We start from the raw sequence: 13261 nt of genomic DNA, 5'->3' as shown, positions 1-13261 counted from the left end.
ACCCTGAGAAACGAAGGCCAGATCTTTGGCTCTGGCGTCTGAGCTCCTGTGGTCTGGACAGTGACGACCCAGCTCACTAATAGCCGCCTTACAGATGCATTGATGGAGTTCTTCAACAGACACTCTGCAGGATTCTTCCCTCACCGTCCGAGAACTCCCAGCCTACGCGAGTTCGCCTCCTAACTGCCCAGGGCCAGCTGCATTGCAGAGCAGGGTCTGGGCTTTGTTGGCTTTGCTAGTACCGCGCCAGATTATTAATATTTCTGAGCTTCAGTTTGTGCGTTTATGAAGTGGAGCTAATAGTGCGTACTTTACCACTTGTTACAATGGCATATGGCACATATATTAGAAAGTTACAGAAATGTAAGCAATTACGGTTGCATCTTTCCAGTAAGTGGCTGTTTTCTTCAAACCCCAACGGATGTACCCAACACTGATACGACATTTCTCATGCTGCTTTTGCCTTCCTGAGTCACCTGCACTTCTCTCTGGGTGGAACCTGTATTTCTTTTCTATATCCCGAGGCCCATTGTAGGCCCTAAATAAATATTTGTTGAAAAATAAATAAATAAATATTTTTGAGTGAATGAATGGATAAATAAGTTATCATTAATTGATCCCACACTGCGGATACTGTAGTGTGATACTAGCTACCTGTGAAAAACACCAGAAAATTATCATCATTCCTAAGTCATACCTCGAGGTATACCTCAAATTCAACACATCCAGAACATAAATCACAGCAATGGCTTATTCGGAGATGACTTACAAATAGCATACACCCTCATGTTTGAACCTCAAGGCAAGTACCTGTATGTGTTTCCCTATTCCATTTGCCTCAGAGAGTCCACAACGCACATTTCTCACAAACTCATTCCCAGATTATGCTGAAGGGTTCCCTTCCCCAAGCAGATGTCCCTCTCCTGAGGATGCATCTTACTTCCTTAATGGCCCAGAGCCTAGCACATAGGAGAGGGATACTCAGCTTATCTTTAACAAATTCAACTGCTGCCTCTTCTTTTTTCATTGTTTTGTTTTTGTTTTTTGTACCAGGGATAGAACTTGGGACCTTGTGCTTGCGAGGCAGGCAGCGGAATCACTGAGCTAAATCCCTGGCCCAACTGCTGCCTCTTCTTTTGCAAGGTCTCAGCCATTCCATGATCTTCCTGTTTTCTCTTGGTGCCAACCCCACCACCCCAAGATATTGCTGCAACCCTCTACCCTGCTGCCTGCCTTTCCTACTTGCCACTGTCCGTTGGGCTAAAATACTTATAGGAGGTTCCTCCTTGTAAAAATGGCTTCCATACTCCTTGGATTAGCATTCAAAGCTTTCTGTGTTTGGACTCCACCCACATTTTCAACCTTATCTTTCTCTCTGCTGGACCTCATGCTTTATATTCTTACCAAACTGGTCTGCTTGCCTTGCCTCAAATGTGCCCTGAATTTGGCCCTCCTTGGGTCGAAAAGCTTCCTCTGTATGCTCCCACCACTCCCTTACCTCTCTGACTCCTTACTCCTATTTCAGGACCAGCTCAAAATCTGCAACTCCCGTGAATTTCCCCCTGATTTGGGACTATAATTCCTTTCTCCAAGGTTTGTGGTAATTTGGCACTTGCCACATTCTACCTTGTGTCACGATCATGTATGGACTTAGCTTTTCTTTCTAGCAGTTAAAAACACTTTCATGGAAGGGGGATATTTTGTTTCACTTGTATCTCTGATAGTTATCAACCATTCAAACAAATGTTCATTAAACCTTTTCTTCGTGGAACTCAATCTACCAACTCAGAACCACCTTCTCTGACTTCAGCCAAGCACTCTTTCCCTTTCTGGCCTCTTTTTGCACTTGGGGACAGTAATACTTTACTTGATTCATCAGTTCTTTAATCACTGTGTGTGAATCTGGTTGATCTTTCCAGTTAGTCTGTTAGCTCACTGTAGAGAGAGACCCTGTTGTGAACACACACAGGCTTTGGGATCAGACAATCTGGTCTTCATGCCAACTTGGCATTCACTAGTTGTATGACCTTGAAAACGTTAGTCAATCTCCCCAGGTTTCCAGTTCTTCATCTATAAATGAGTTGCTTCTTTGATCATTGTTAAATAACATAAGGTACCTAAAAGCACTTAGGCTAACAGTCAGCATAAAGTGGGTATTCACTAAATAGCACCACTCTTTTGTAGGGGACATGATGGTCAGCATCAGTCAATAAGTGATCATCAAAATGATACCTGACTGCGGAGAAAAGATCATAGAACCTCTGTCCTTTAGCTTCTTATCCTGTGGAGAAGAGACTCCATTAGGTTAGGTAAATACTCTCCACTCCACCTCACTTTGGTTGTTTATATGATCTGGGCAGTTCTAAGAGAATGCATGATTCCTAGGCTCGTTTAGAATGAAACTGATGCTTAGAATCAGGGCTTGGATCATTTCCTTCTTTTAAAGACCTGGGTGTTATTAATGAATTGAATTTCTACTGGAAAAGCCAGCTTGGCATAAGGATCTTTACTCTGTGTGTGTGTGCACACGCGTGTGCGCATAAGCACGCATGTGTGCGTGCATGCATGGGGTGGGGTGTAGAACCCAGGGCCTTATGCATGCTATGCAAGAGTTCTGCCACCTGTTATGTCTGCAACTCTGGCTATGAGGATCTTGGGAGAGGTGTTTGTTTCTAAGATTATGTTTAAGGTTGGTTTTTTGACAGCATCTGATTAATATAAAATGTTTAGGATATTTTTCTCCCCAAAGTTGAATTAATGAAGTAACATATTTCCTGAAAGAGTTTCATTGATAAACTAGTGTACTGGAATCACAAGTGGGAAATTGCCTGATTTCCAGTAATTTCTACTGTAAATCATGATTTCTTGGGAAAATGGAATAGAATGCAATTTACATGAAAATATGGACTTTTCTGGGTTCAGTTTGCAGTGCTTGGCACGTAGTAAGTACTCGTTAAAATTTGTTGAACGAATTAATAATTAAGGGTGATATATTTTAAAGGTAATAATGCTTACCAAAGAGTTAAGAAAATAAAGGAAAAGTCTCTAGACCCAGCTCTTTCAGTAGTTCCCAACACCTGCTCTGCCAATCACAGACTGTCAGTAAAAGGCTAGAGAGGAGCTTGGGGCCAAAGACCAAGTGACATGTTCAAAGTCACCCAGCAAGCAGTAACCAGGCTGGAATCAAAACGGCGGCTCCCTGACCTTAATATAGTCTTCAGCATACCGTGGGTGCCTAAGACAATGTCCTGTACACAGGAGAGCCAAAGAGAATCTTTAGTCTACATAATGTCAAACTCACGGCACTGATGGAGAAAAGGTGAAAAGTATAGCCCTTGCACTGATCTTTGCCAGTTCGTGACATGCTGGCTCGAGGGTCTCTGTGGTCAGACGGTTTTCATAAGTTTAATGACCAAACAGACCACCTTTGACCTGTTGCTCTCTCTCCTTTGCCATCAAGATGGTGGACCATTCCACGCAGAGCTAAGGAAGGAGTGGGCTGGCTGGGCGGCAGCCCATGTTGTCAGGCTGCTGAAGAACTGTGGACACTGAACAGGATGGAGAAAAGCACACTTATCAGAAAGCGTCTCAAAGATGGTGGTTTATGTTGGAGGGAATGGTTCTACAAAGTCACTTTATGCTCACCTGACCTCTCTTGCCCTTATCAAAGAACAGACTGAAGTAACCATGGATGGCATTAAACTACCTTCTCCATCCAAGCTGTGAGTCTTGATTTCAGCAAGTGAGGGGATGTGCTGGGACAACTTCAGAGGCAGAGCTGGAGGGTCTGTGCAGCGCAGGAGACAGGACACACAGCCAGCAGGCCGCTCCTCACCCTCTTCACAGATCACAGCGGTCCTCTCAATCAGGCTGACACAATGGTACAGAATCAATTGTATTTTTCCTACCAATACTGGGAATTGAATCCAACACCTCTGCAATGAGTTCCATCCCAGGCCTTTTAAATTTTTTAAAATTTGAGATAGGCTTTGGGTAAGTCACTAAGTTGCCCAGGCTGGGTTGGAACTTTGGATCCTCTTGCCTCAGCCTCCCTGAAAATACAGGCATGCACCACACTCCTTAAAGGACAGCAAACCATTAGGTTTCCTGGGGTGACTTGGACTGATGCCACCCTCACAGGGACAGATCTCTGACCCCCTCAATGGCAGGTGCCTGGGTTCAGTCCAGTGCTAAGGCAGAGGATTCATGTGTTCTGTTTTGAGGTCCTTTCTGGCATAAGATTCTAGGCCACCAAAAATGTCTGATCATTCTTATAAAATATACCAAATGAAGGAAAGATACAAAATCCATTTGGCAAAATTTGGTTATGGTTGCTGACAGTCCAATTCAGCTCTATATAGTTCTTATAATAGACAAAATAAACTGCTTCACCTTAGAGAAAGAAGCTAAGATTAGAGATCAGACTCCAGCACTGCCAAATGGGGCCTGTGATACTGCACAGGTTCAACTTCCCCATCTATATGTGAGGTTCACATTTCCCATCTATATCATGGGGTGTGACAAGCTTATTAGCTGTGAATTTTAAGTAACAGTATTTAAAAATATATTGTTAGCATATCTGATAGAGAAGTACTAATGCATATTAAATTAACTAATAATTATTGAATTAAATAGTGAATTAATAAATATTAGTGAATGTTAATAATATGCAAAGATTTATATGAAACTTTATGGGTGATAAGAGAAATTGTGAGGGACAGCTATTTGGCTTTCAAAACAGCATAGAGGTGCAAATTTTAATCAATAACTAAATTAAAAATTTTTCAAATGAAATATTTTTCCAAGAAAGAGAGTTAATGAAAATGCATTCAAGAGTTCTTAATATAATCAAATATGGCATTGTAATACATGTCATGGATGAGACCATATCAAAATTACAAACTGAAATTTCACAAAATCCCACTGTAAATCTCCATTGAGAAGGAATAATAACTTCTAATCAACAATTTAACTTTTCATGGTTCTCACTGGCACCTCCTAAGAAAATATCATTTCTTGAAAAATACACAAAGATGTGCTTATATAATGCTAACTCCTGTATATACATACAGAGACATGCACACATACAATTTCACAAGGCATTGATACATTCAATGTTTTATGAAAAAAATTTTAAATGTCATAGTAAATTATGTGTGGCAGTAATTACATTTAGACAGCTTAAAAATATAAACACAAAGGAATAGTTGGGACATAATGAGACACATTCAGTTGACTGACATATCTATCCTGGAAACAGAAGAAGAGACAGAAATAGGAAATGGCTATCTTTACCTTTCAAACCAGTACTGTTCTCTGACCCGCCCTCAGGGCATTTGTCTTAGTGATTGTTAGAAAACAGACTGTATGGCAGATTGGAAAGAACACTGGGCAAGTGCTCAGCAAATCAGCCGTGTGACCTTGATTAGTGGAGCCAAGTTATTGTTCTATCCTCTCAGTTTCCACATCTGTGCAATGGCTATAAAAATTCCAGTCATGCTTATTTCATGAAAATGATCTGGTCAGCCCCTCAAGTTACACATAAGAAAGCTGAGTAGTGAAGTGACTTCCTTAAGGTCACATAGCTAATCAGTGACAGAATCAGGACTAGAAACGAGTCCTTTGAAGAGATGGCCTTTCTGCCATAACAAAGCTGCCATTGAAGCAATAGATAGGGAAGTGCTTTGAAAAAACGTAATACAAGCATTTTGTTCAGTAGAAGTATTATGGGGTATAATCTACTAAATCACAATCAGGGTCATCTTGTGGCAATTAATTAAGAAATGCCTTTGAGACTGTACCTATCCCTTTAGCTATAGTCATCTTTCTCTTAAAATCAAAGGCACCCAGTTTCATTTCTCAACAAAGGCACAAGAAGTAAACAATTAACTGAATTAATTCAGACACTGAAGTGGATTTTCAAGGACTTGACTTGCCCAAGCTAGTTTTCTGCAAAGCCTAAATTAATCAAATAATTGCTAATTCTCTCCTTTGTTTTGTGCTCCTTAGAGTCTATTTGTTAAAATGAACCTAGTAGCAGAATAAACAGTCATTTAAAAAATGCAAAATACTGAATCTGTATTAAATGAACAAGTTCCAAACATGTTGTTTTTTAGGCATCATTTCTGGATATTACTTCAAAAGCTAATTTTTCTTCTCTGAATGTGAACATTAATGCTGCTTTTCTGATTGGAAGAGGACCTTTTAGACAAATTTTCAAACATCAGGATATTAGAAACAAGATTTGTTGCATTATCAATAGAAAAAAAATATGCTCTCACTGAAAACAACTTAAATCTTTTAGATTAAATTCTTACTGACACTTGAAAAATACAGTCAATCTAGCATGGTCCTAAATAATCTTAACTGAACAACTATCAGACATTAAAACTAAACAAACATTGCTAATTACCCTCCTAATATCGAGAAGAAAGTTTAGAAAGTAATTTAATTAATTGGCTCTGGAAAAATTAATTACATATGAAATGAAACTCATTGTATGTTTCCTGTTTCATTAGAATTTCAGAGTCAGGCACAACTGGTCTTATCATTTATCATTTCTCTGTGGTTCAGCTAGCATAAAACAAGACTATTGTGATGATAATTAAATATTTTGCTCAAATAAACTTAGGACTAAAAACATTAAATCAGCGTGAGCACAAAGTGCACCCTTTCCACTGTATTGTGTTCTTGCATTTCAATGTAATGTTTTTTACTGTGTGTGTATCTGATCTGTGTGTGTGTGTGTGTGTGTGTGTGTGTGTGTGTGTTTGTAGGTGGGAACTATCACTGAACTGACAAAGAAATAACAGTTAACTTTCAAATTCAGTGCCACAATATTAATTTGGTTTTAAGGGCATTGACTACAGTGAAAATGTGAGTAAATTACTTTCTGTAACATAATAACTGTTGATTACTCAGATAGTTTTCATAAACAGTTGGCAAATCGTAACTTTCAACAGCTGTCACTACAAATTGAAAGTAAATGTTAATTTAGGAATATTAACCATGCGAACTTTTCTGTAAACAAGGCTTGTGTGACCAAAAGTTACAGAAAACCGCTAGGTATTTTTAGCTAAACCTACTGCAACTTCACTCAGTTCTCAAATTCTTCAGTTTTACACATAAAGGCGGTAATCATACTCAAATGGCTTTTCAGAGGTTCCCCTGTGTATACAAACTACATGAGGAAATGTATTTAATAGATTTATGTCTTGGAGGTGAGAGAATAAACAAACTGTAGAAATGGGGTTACCAGAGATGCATTTTGCTTTTTTACACTGAGAAGTCAGGGAAAGCATTCTCGACAAGCACAGTTCCAGTGACTGTGTACTAAATAAAGTAGCCTGTGAATACTTTGAGCAATTATAGTGCTCAGATCTGAGGCTGAAACACTGGTTGTATGTTAAAGTTAGCACTGTTTCTTTTTATCCTGTTTCAACAACTTATTTCCAAGTAAAACTTGCATGACAGATTGCAATCCCTTTTGTACAAACTACTAAAAAATTGCACCAAGTATTAAATTTACTCTGATCCATACATGCTGTATAGTGTAGTATTCAGCTACAGAAATGTCTGCCCTTAAATGACTAAAACCATTTTTTTCTCAGGACACACGTGAAAAACACAGTGAAACCTACAACAAAACATAAAATGCAGTACCTGCAACTGCCAGTTCTTCCCAGAACTCACCCTCGGCAGCTTAGTCTCTCCTTGGCAGCACTTCTGTGCCAAATGCTTCCACCTCCCAAAAAATGTGTGTCAGCACAAGCCCAGACAAAACTTCAAATCCAAGAAAATGAAATTAACCATGCAGATCAAAGACAGACGAGCAGGGAGATGAAATGCCTGTAATCTGATCAGTGATCGGTTGCTGAACATCAAAGGCAGAGCTGAGCTTATATATATGCAGGGATATCCAGAAAGTTCTCTTTCAGCAGGTAGGTAGCTGCCCTCTTGCCTCCCAGGCCACACATTCTTTTGTTAAATGTAGATCACCTTGTTTTCCTCTGTTTTTTTTCACAGGGCACTGCCGGTGGCTCCTCCACGCTGGGACTGAGCGGCTGGATCCGAAGCTCTCCTGGTTCCCAAGCTGTGCTGTGGATTGTGTGCTGGAAGCTTTTCCTAGTGCCAGCGGGCTCTGCTTTATCCCTTTCATCTTGCTGAACTGCAGATCCCATGACATCATTCAGCACCCTGGGACTTAGGAGAGCTATAATTCAGCTCAAAAGAAACCAGAGTTTGCCTGATTTCTAATCACATTAGTCTATTGTGCCCCACACAGGACAGTTTCTGTTATCTGTCCCCAGCTGGAAGGGACAGCCCTGCTGTGGACGTTCCTTGGGTGATAAGATCCCTGATGGACAGAAGTTGGGCCAAATGACAGCCTTTAATTCCCTTTTGGTTGATACAAATCAGAATTTCCTACAGGGTGGGTATCAAATATTCACAATAGCTAAACACCCATATTAAATTATTAGAACATTCCCCCAAAACACCTAGGTTAACCAAAGGGGCAACATAATATTTTAAATTCTTGTTTTTGTTTTCAGTGAAACAAATCTTTAAGGATTTTAAGTAAGCTATTTTCCTTGAAATGTAAATTATTACCATTTGACTGGCCATCAAATAGTGGTGTTTTCAATAAATTAGGGAGGAGAAAACCAGCCGTTCATCAGGAGACAGATATCTGCCACCTTCTCCCTGAATACCTTGGGCCGAGGATTAATCTTAGTTTTGATCTAAACTGGGGACTCTAAAAATACAACCTTAAGATGTCTAGTTCTTGGCATAATTCTCGAATACTTCTTGAGCATTTTAGAATTCACAGAAGAAAACAACTATATAGAGGAAAGCACATGCCTTGTGATTACTCCACAGCTGTGTTCCTCGTCTTTCCAGCTTCTCCCAAAGCCAGTTTGGACTTTTAACAAAAAATTCACCACTTTAGCCTAATTCTCCATATTTTAAAATTAAATCTATTGCACATTGTTTAGAATTTTCTTACTATTTTTTCTTAACAATGTCAGATTCAAAACAGTAAAATTATTTTATTTTCAGTATCATATATATAAAAGAGAAGTATAAGTTTCATCTTCACTGAAATCCAGAATATGTGCATCCCAGACAGTTCTTTCGTAGAATAAAAGGAAAAAATTTCTGTTTTATAACGGAAACTCATCAACTCTTAAAAGGTCAGTGAAAAATATCTTTGCAAAACTCAGAGGACAGTAGAATTTAATGTTTCTTTTTTTTGTAAGTTCCTTCTCTAATTGGTTTCATTTAATTTTTCCTGATGTAATATTTGAAAATGTAGTTTATGATATGCTTCTTCCCAGGCTTCTATGATTCTTGAACAAATTTTAATAGCAAAATATTTGGTTTGAGCAGTGTATGAGTTCAGTTTAACATTTGAAAAGTCCTGTTTATTTTTTAATGTTTTCTTGGGGTGGGTAATGCCAGAGATTGAGTACACTGGGCAAGTGCTCTACCACTGAGCTACACCCCAAGCCCTAGTGTTTCTCTCATAATTTTTCTACTTGGTACATCATTTCTCAAAGATACACAGAGCTGAAATGGTACTTGAACTCATGGGTGTGATATTTTATGGCTCCCTTGAACAAGAAAATTCCTGTAACACCTGGGCTTTACACACTTCCTGAGCTCCTTGAATTCATAAATACAAAGAAAATGTTTCTAAGAATAAAATATCTCCACAAGAACATGTATTCATTTCTTTTTGAAGTAGTCCAACCCTTCCATTTACATGGAATCTGTATTCCGTCAGCCTTCACTCAGAAAGAAAGTTTCGAGATAGGCTGATGCACCAAATGATAACTCTCGGAGGTTGAGTAAGCAAGTAGACTTGATGTCTTTCCAGAGTTTAACACTAAGAGAAATGGGTGAGGACCTGGATCAGGATTCTCATAGTTTTCCAGGAAGTTTACAGGAGACATTTGGAAGCAAGGACACACACCAGTCAAATTATCCTTAATTTAGATATGTCTTATCAAGAAAGATTGGTTTTTTCCTGGGGATCATCTTAGCATCCAAGAATCACAAAGAGTCCTCAGGCCTCTTCCTTCCCATGCCAGTAATTGTACAGGGGACAGAGGTCCTGAGTCGCAAGGAAGACACCGAATCAGCCTGCTGCAGACAGGCAGGTCTGTGCATGCCCTACCGAGGTCCCGAGTCGCACGGAAGACGCTCAAGAAAGATTGGTTGTTTAAGATACTCTAAAAATGTAATATCACCACCAACGGAAGAGAGTATTCACCAAGTCACTGAAAATTATTTTGAATTAGTCCTTTTGTGGCCAAGAACTCCCCACATGTGAGATGAAAGGACACAGAGGGCAGGGCCCCATCTCTCCCCAGCTACAGAGGGTGGCTAAAGGCTGGCCTCCAATGAACAGCAACCTCGACCTGCTGCTCCTTAGCACTGTGCTCAGCTCCCTGAGCTCCTTCATTGTGAGGTGTGGGCTGGGTCATTGTTGTTTCTGCACAGCACCATGAAGGGGAACCACTGTAAAACTTTTCTCTTTCTCTTCCAAGTAGGCTAGATTACAGGTGAGGCTCTGGAGATAAGAAATATGTCACTATGGTCCACATACAATCAACGCCACTTAGCAGGATGTTTTCCAAGAAACATGTTATGCAAACATCACAGAGCACACCTACATAAACCTGGATGCAACATTACTACACATCTGGGCATCTGAGATAGACACAAGACATGATAGCAGGACAACTAAGGATTAGATTGAGCACAGAAGGAATGGACCCAATCAGGAGAGAAGATAAGCCCCAGGGCTGAAACTTTTTTTCCTAATTTTATCTTTTCTAAACTATCTGTTTAGAGGATACATTCTGGATTATATCATATAAGCACAGCTTCATTGCATAAAATGAAAAAGACAGGGCTACTGCTCAGATAACACACACACACACACCCACACACACACACACACACACACTGTTCATTTTTAAGAACAGTTTTAGAACAATTGAGTGGTTAAGACAGAGATTTCCTATATGTTCCCTGTGCCCCACACACGGTCTCCCCTGTTATTAGTAACTTGTATTATTATGGTATATTTGTAACAATTAATTAATTGGCATTCAACTAAAGTCCATACTTTACACTAAAATTCCCTCTCTATACAAAGTTCTATGGAATTTGGAAAATGTGTAGTGTCATGTGTCTTCCACTATAGTGTCATATAGAAGAGTTTCTTTGTCCAAAACATCCCCTGTGCTTCACAGATTTGTTCCACATCCCTCCCCAGAGCCCCTGGAAATCACTGAACTTTCTACTATCTCCAGAGCTTTATCTTCTCCAGAATGTTCAGAGTTAGTAGTACAAAATGTACAGCCTTTTCCTGTGGCTTCTTTCCTTAGCAGTATGCTTTTAAGGTTCTTCCATGGCTTTTGGGGGCTTGATAGCTAATTTCGTCTTATCATTGAATAATATCCCACTTTCCAGACTACCACAGTTTCTTTATCCATTCACCTTTTGCAGGACATTGTGGCTATTTCCAGTTTTTGTGACTATTAAGGTTTTTGTGTGAACGCAAGTTTTTAACTCAAAGGCAATTCATACCTAGGAGCAGGATTTCCGGTTCATATGACTAAACTATAGCTAACTTTATAGGAAACTGCCATACTGTCTTCTAAAACAACGGCGCTGCTGGGGGTGGTGGCGTACACCCATAGTTCTAGCTCTTGGAGGCTGAGGGAGGAGCCAGTGTGGGGTTCGTCTTTTCATTGTCTTAACAGAACAGTTATAGATTTTTATGAAGTCCGCTTATCCATTTTTTATGGATTGTAGACTTAAAGTTGTACCTAAAATGTTATTATCAAACCCAGGATAATCTAGATTTTCTCCTATGTTTTCTTCTGAAAGCTTTACAGTTTCTCATTTTACTTTTAGGCCTGTGACCCAGACTTAAGTAATTGTTGAGAATGGTATGAAATCCTTGCCTAGACTCATCTGCTTTTTTTTCTTTAGCATGTGAATGTCTACTTGTTCCAGAACCATGTACTGTAAAGGCCATGTTTTGTCTGTCAAATTTCTTTTCTCTCTTTGTCAAAGATCAGATGATTATACTTTTGTAGATCTATTTTTAGACTCTGTAATCTATTCCATTGATATTTTTGCCTATTCTTTTGATAATATGATTTCATTACTATAGCTTTTTTTCTTTTTTCAGGTACTGGGGATTGAACCAGGACCTTGCGCTCGAAAGGCAGGCGTGATGCCACTGAGCTAACTCCCCAGCCCCTCATTACTGTAGCTTTATAAAAAGTTTTAAAATTGGTTAGTATTAGTCTACTCACTTTGATGTAGTTCTTCAGGATTGTGTTTGTCTTTTGACTTTCAATGCAAAATCTGGTGATATCCACAAAATTACTTGCTGGGATTTCGATTGAAATTAAATTGAATTTGCACACAGCACTGGGAAGAAATGACATCTTAGTGCCAGGGCCTGTGTGCCTGAAGGGTCCTCGGAGTGAGAAATGGTGGGAGATTAAGAAAAGGTAAAGAAAGAAAGATACAAAAGAACAGAGAGAAGCAAAGGTGGGGCCAGGTGGGGCTGTAACTCCTGATGGGGGGAAAAGACCCCAGGCAAATGCAGAGCACTTATTTATAGTGGTGGAGACAAGGGAAGTGCAAGGGGAGGTAAAAGGGCCTGGTCTGTAATCAGAGCTAGGAGAGTAGCTAAGGTCTGCAGGACCTCATGATTGATGGTTTTCTGGCTAATGTGTGGGGAGGAAGACAGCCCTCTTCTGGCCAGGCCTTGCTCCACAATGCCCTCTAGTCACCTGTTCTCCTCCCACAGGGCCCTGTCTTGTCAGCGGGAGGAAGAGAACAAGATATGTGTTCCTTGTTCCACCAGGGCCCTGCCTCATCCACGGGAGGAGGTGAGTTAGGCCTGGCCATAGTGATCTACAGCACAGGGCTCCCAGCATCTTAGCAATAATGAGTCTTCTCATCCACAAATATGGAGTCTGTTCCATTTATTTAGGTCTTCTTTGATTTCCTTCATCAGAGTTTTGTAGTGCTGTTCAAACAGATGTATATTTTGGTTTTTGTTTTTGGGTTTTTTTTTTTTTTTTTTTGGTACCAGGGATTGAACTCGGGTCCTTGCACTTGCACAGCAGGTGGCGAAACCACTGAGCTAAATCCCCGGCCCCATAGATGTATATTTTTTAGAGTGAGCTTTTTGGTGTCCATATAAATGATATTGTGTTTATAATTT

General features: G+C 39.8%; 1 protein-coding gene across 3 annotated transcripts in view; it reads right to left on the bottom strand.

The window, feature by feature from the left end:
- Tnfrsf19 (TNF receptor superfamily member 19) overlaps positions 1 to 8173 on the bottom strand; it is an 89538-nt gene extending 81365 nt beyond the window's left edge. The window contains exon 1 of one of the 3 annotated variants that reach the window (XM_021236356.2): positions 7693 to 8173. The gene's annotated coding sequence lies outside the window, so the exon portion shown is untranslated. Of the gene's footprint in view, positions 1 to 7662 lie in introns of all 3 variants that reach the window. The other 2 variants (XM_021236358.2, XM_021236357.2) reach the window with 2 other exon arrangements.
- Between the last annotated feature and the right edge of the window lie 5088 nt (positions 8174 to 13261).

This window comes from Heterocephalus glaber, unplaced genomic scaffold (genome assembly GCF_053883595.1).
Source record: "Heterocephalus glaber isolate CG9 unplaced genomic scaffold, H.glaber_assembly_v1.0 deba00001719, whole genome shotgun sequence".
NCBI classification, from domain to species: Eukaryota; Metazoa; Chordata; class Mammalia; order Rodentia; family Bathyergidae; genus Heterocephalus; species Heterocephalus glaber.
The sequence above is the reverse complement of the archived record's forward strand: the minus strand, read 5'-3'. Positions and strand labels throughout refer to the sequence as shown.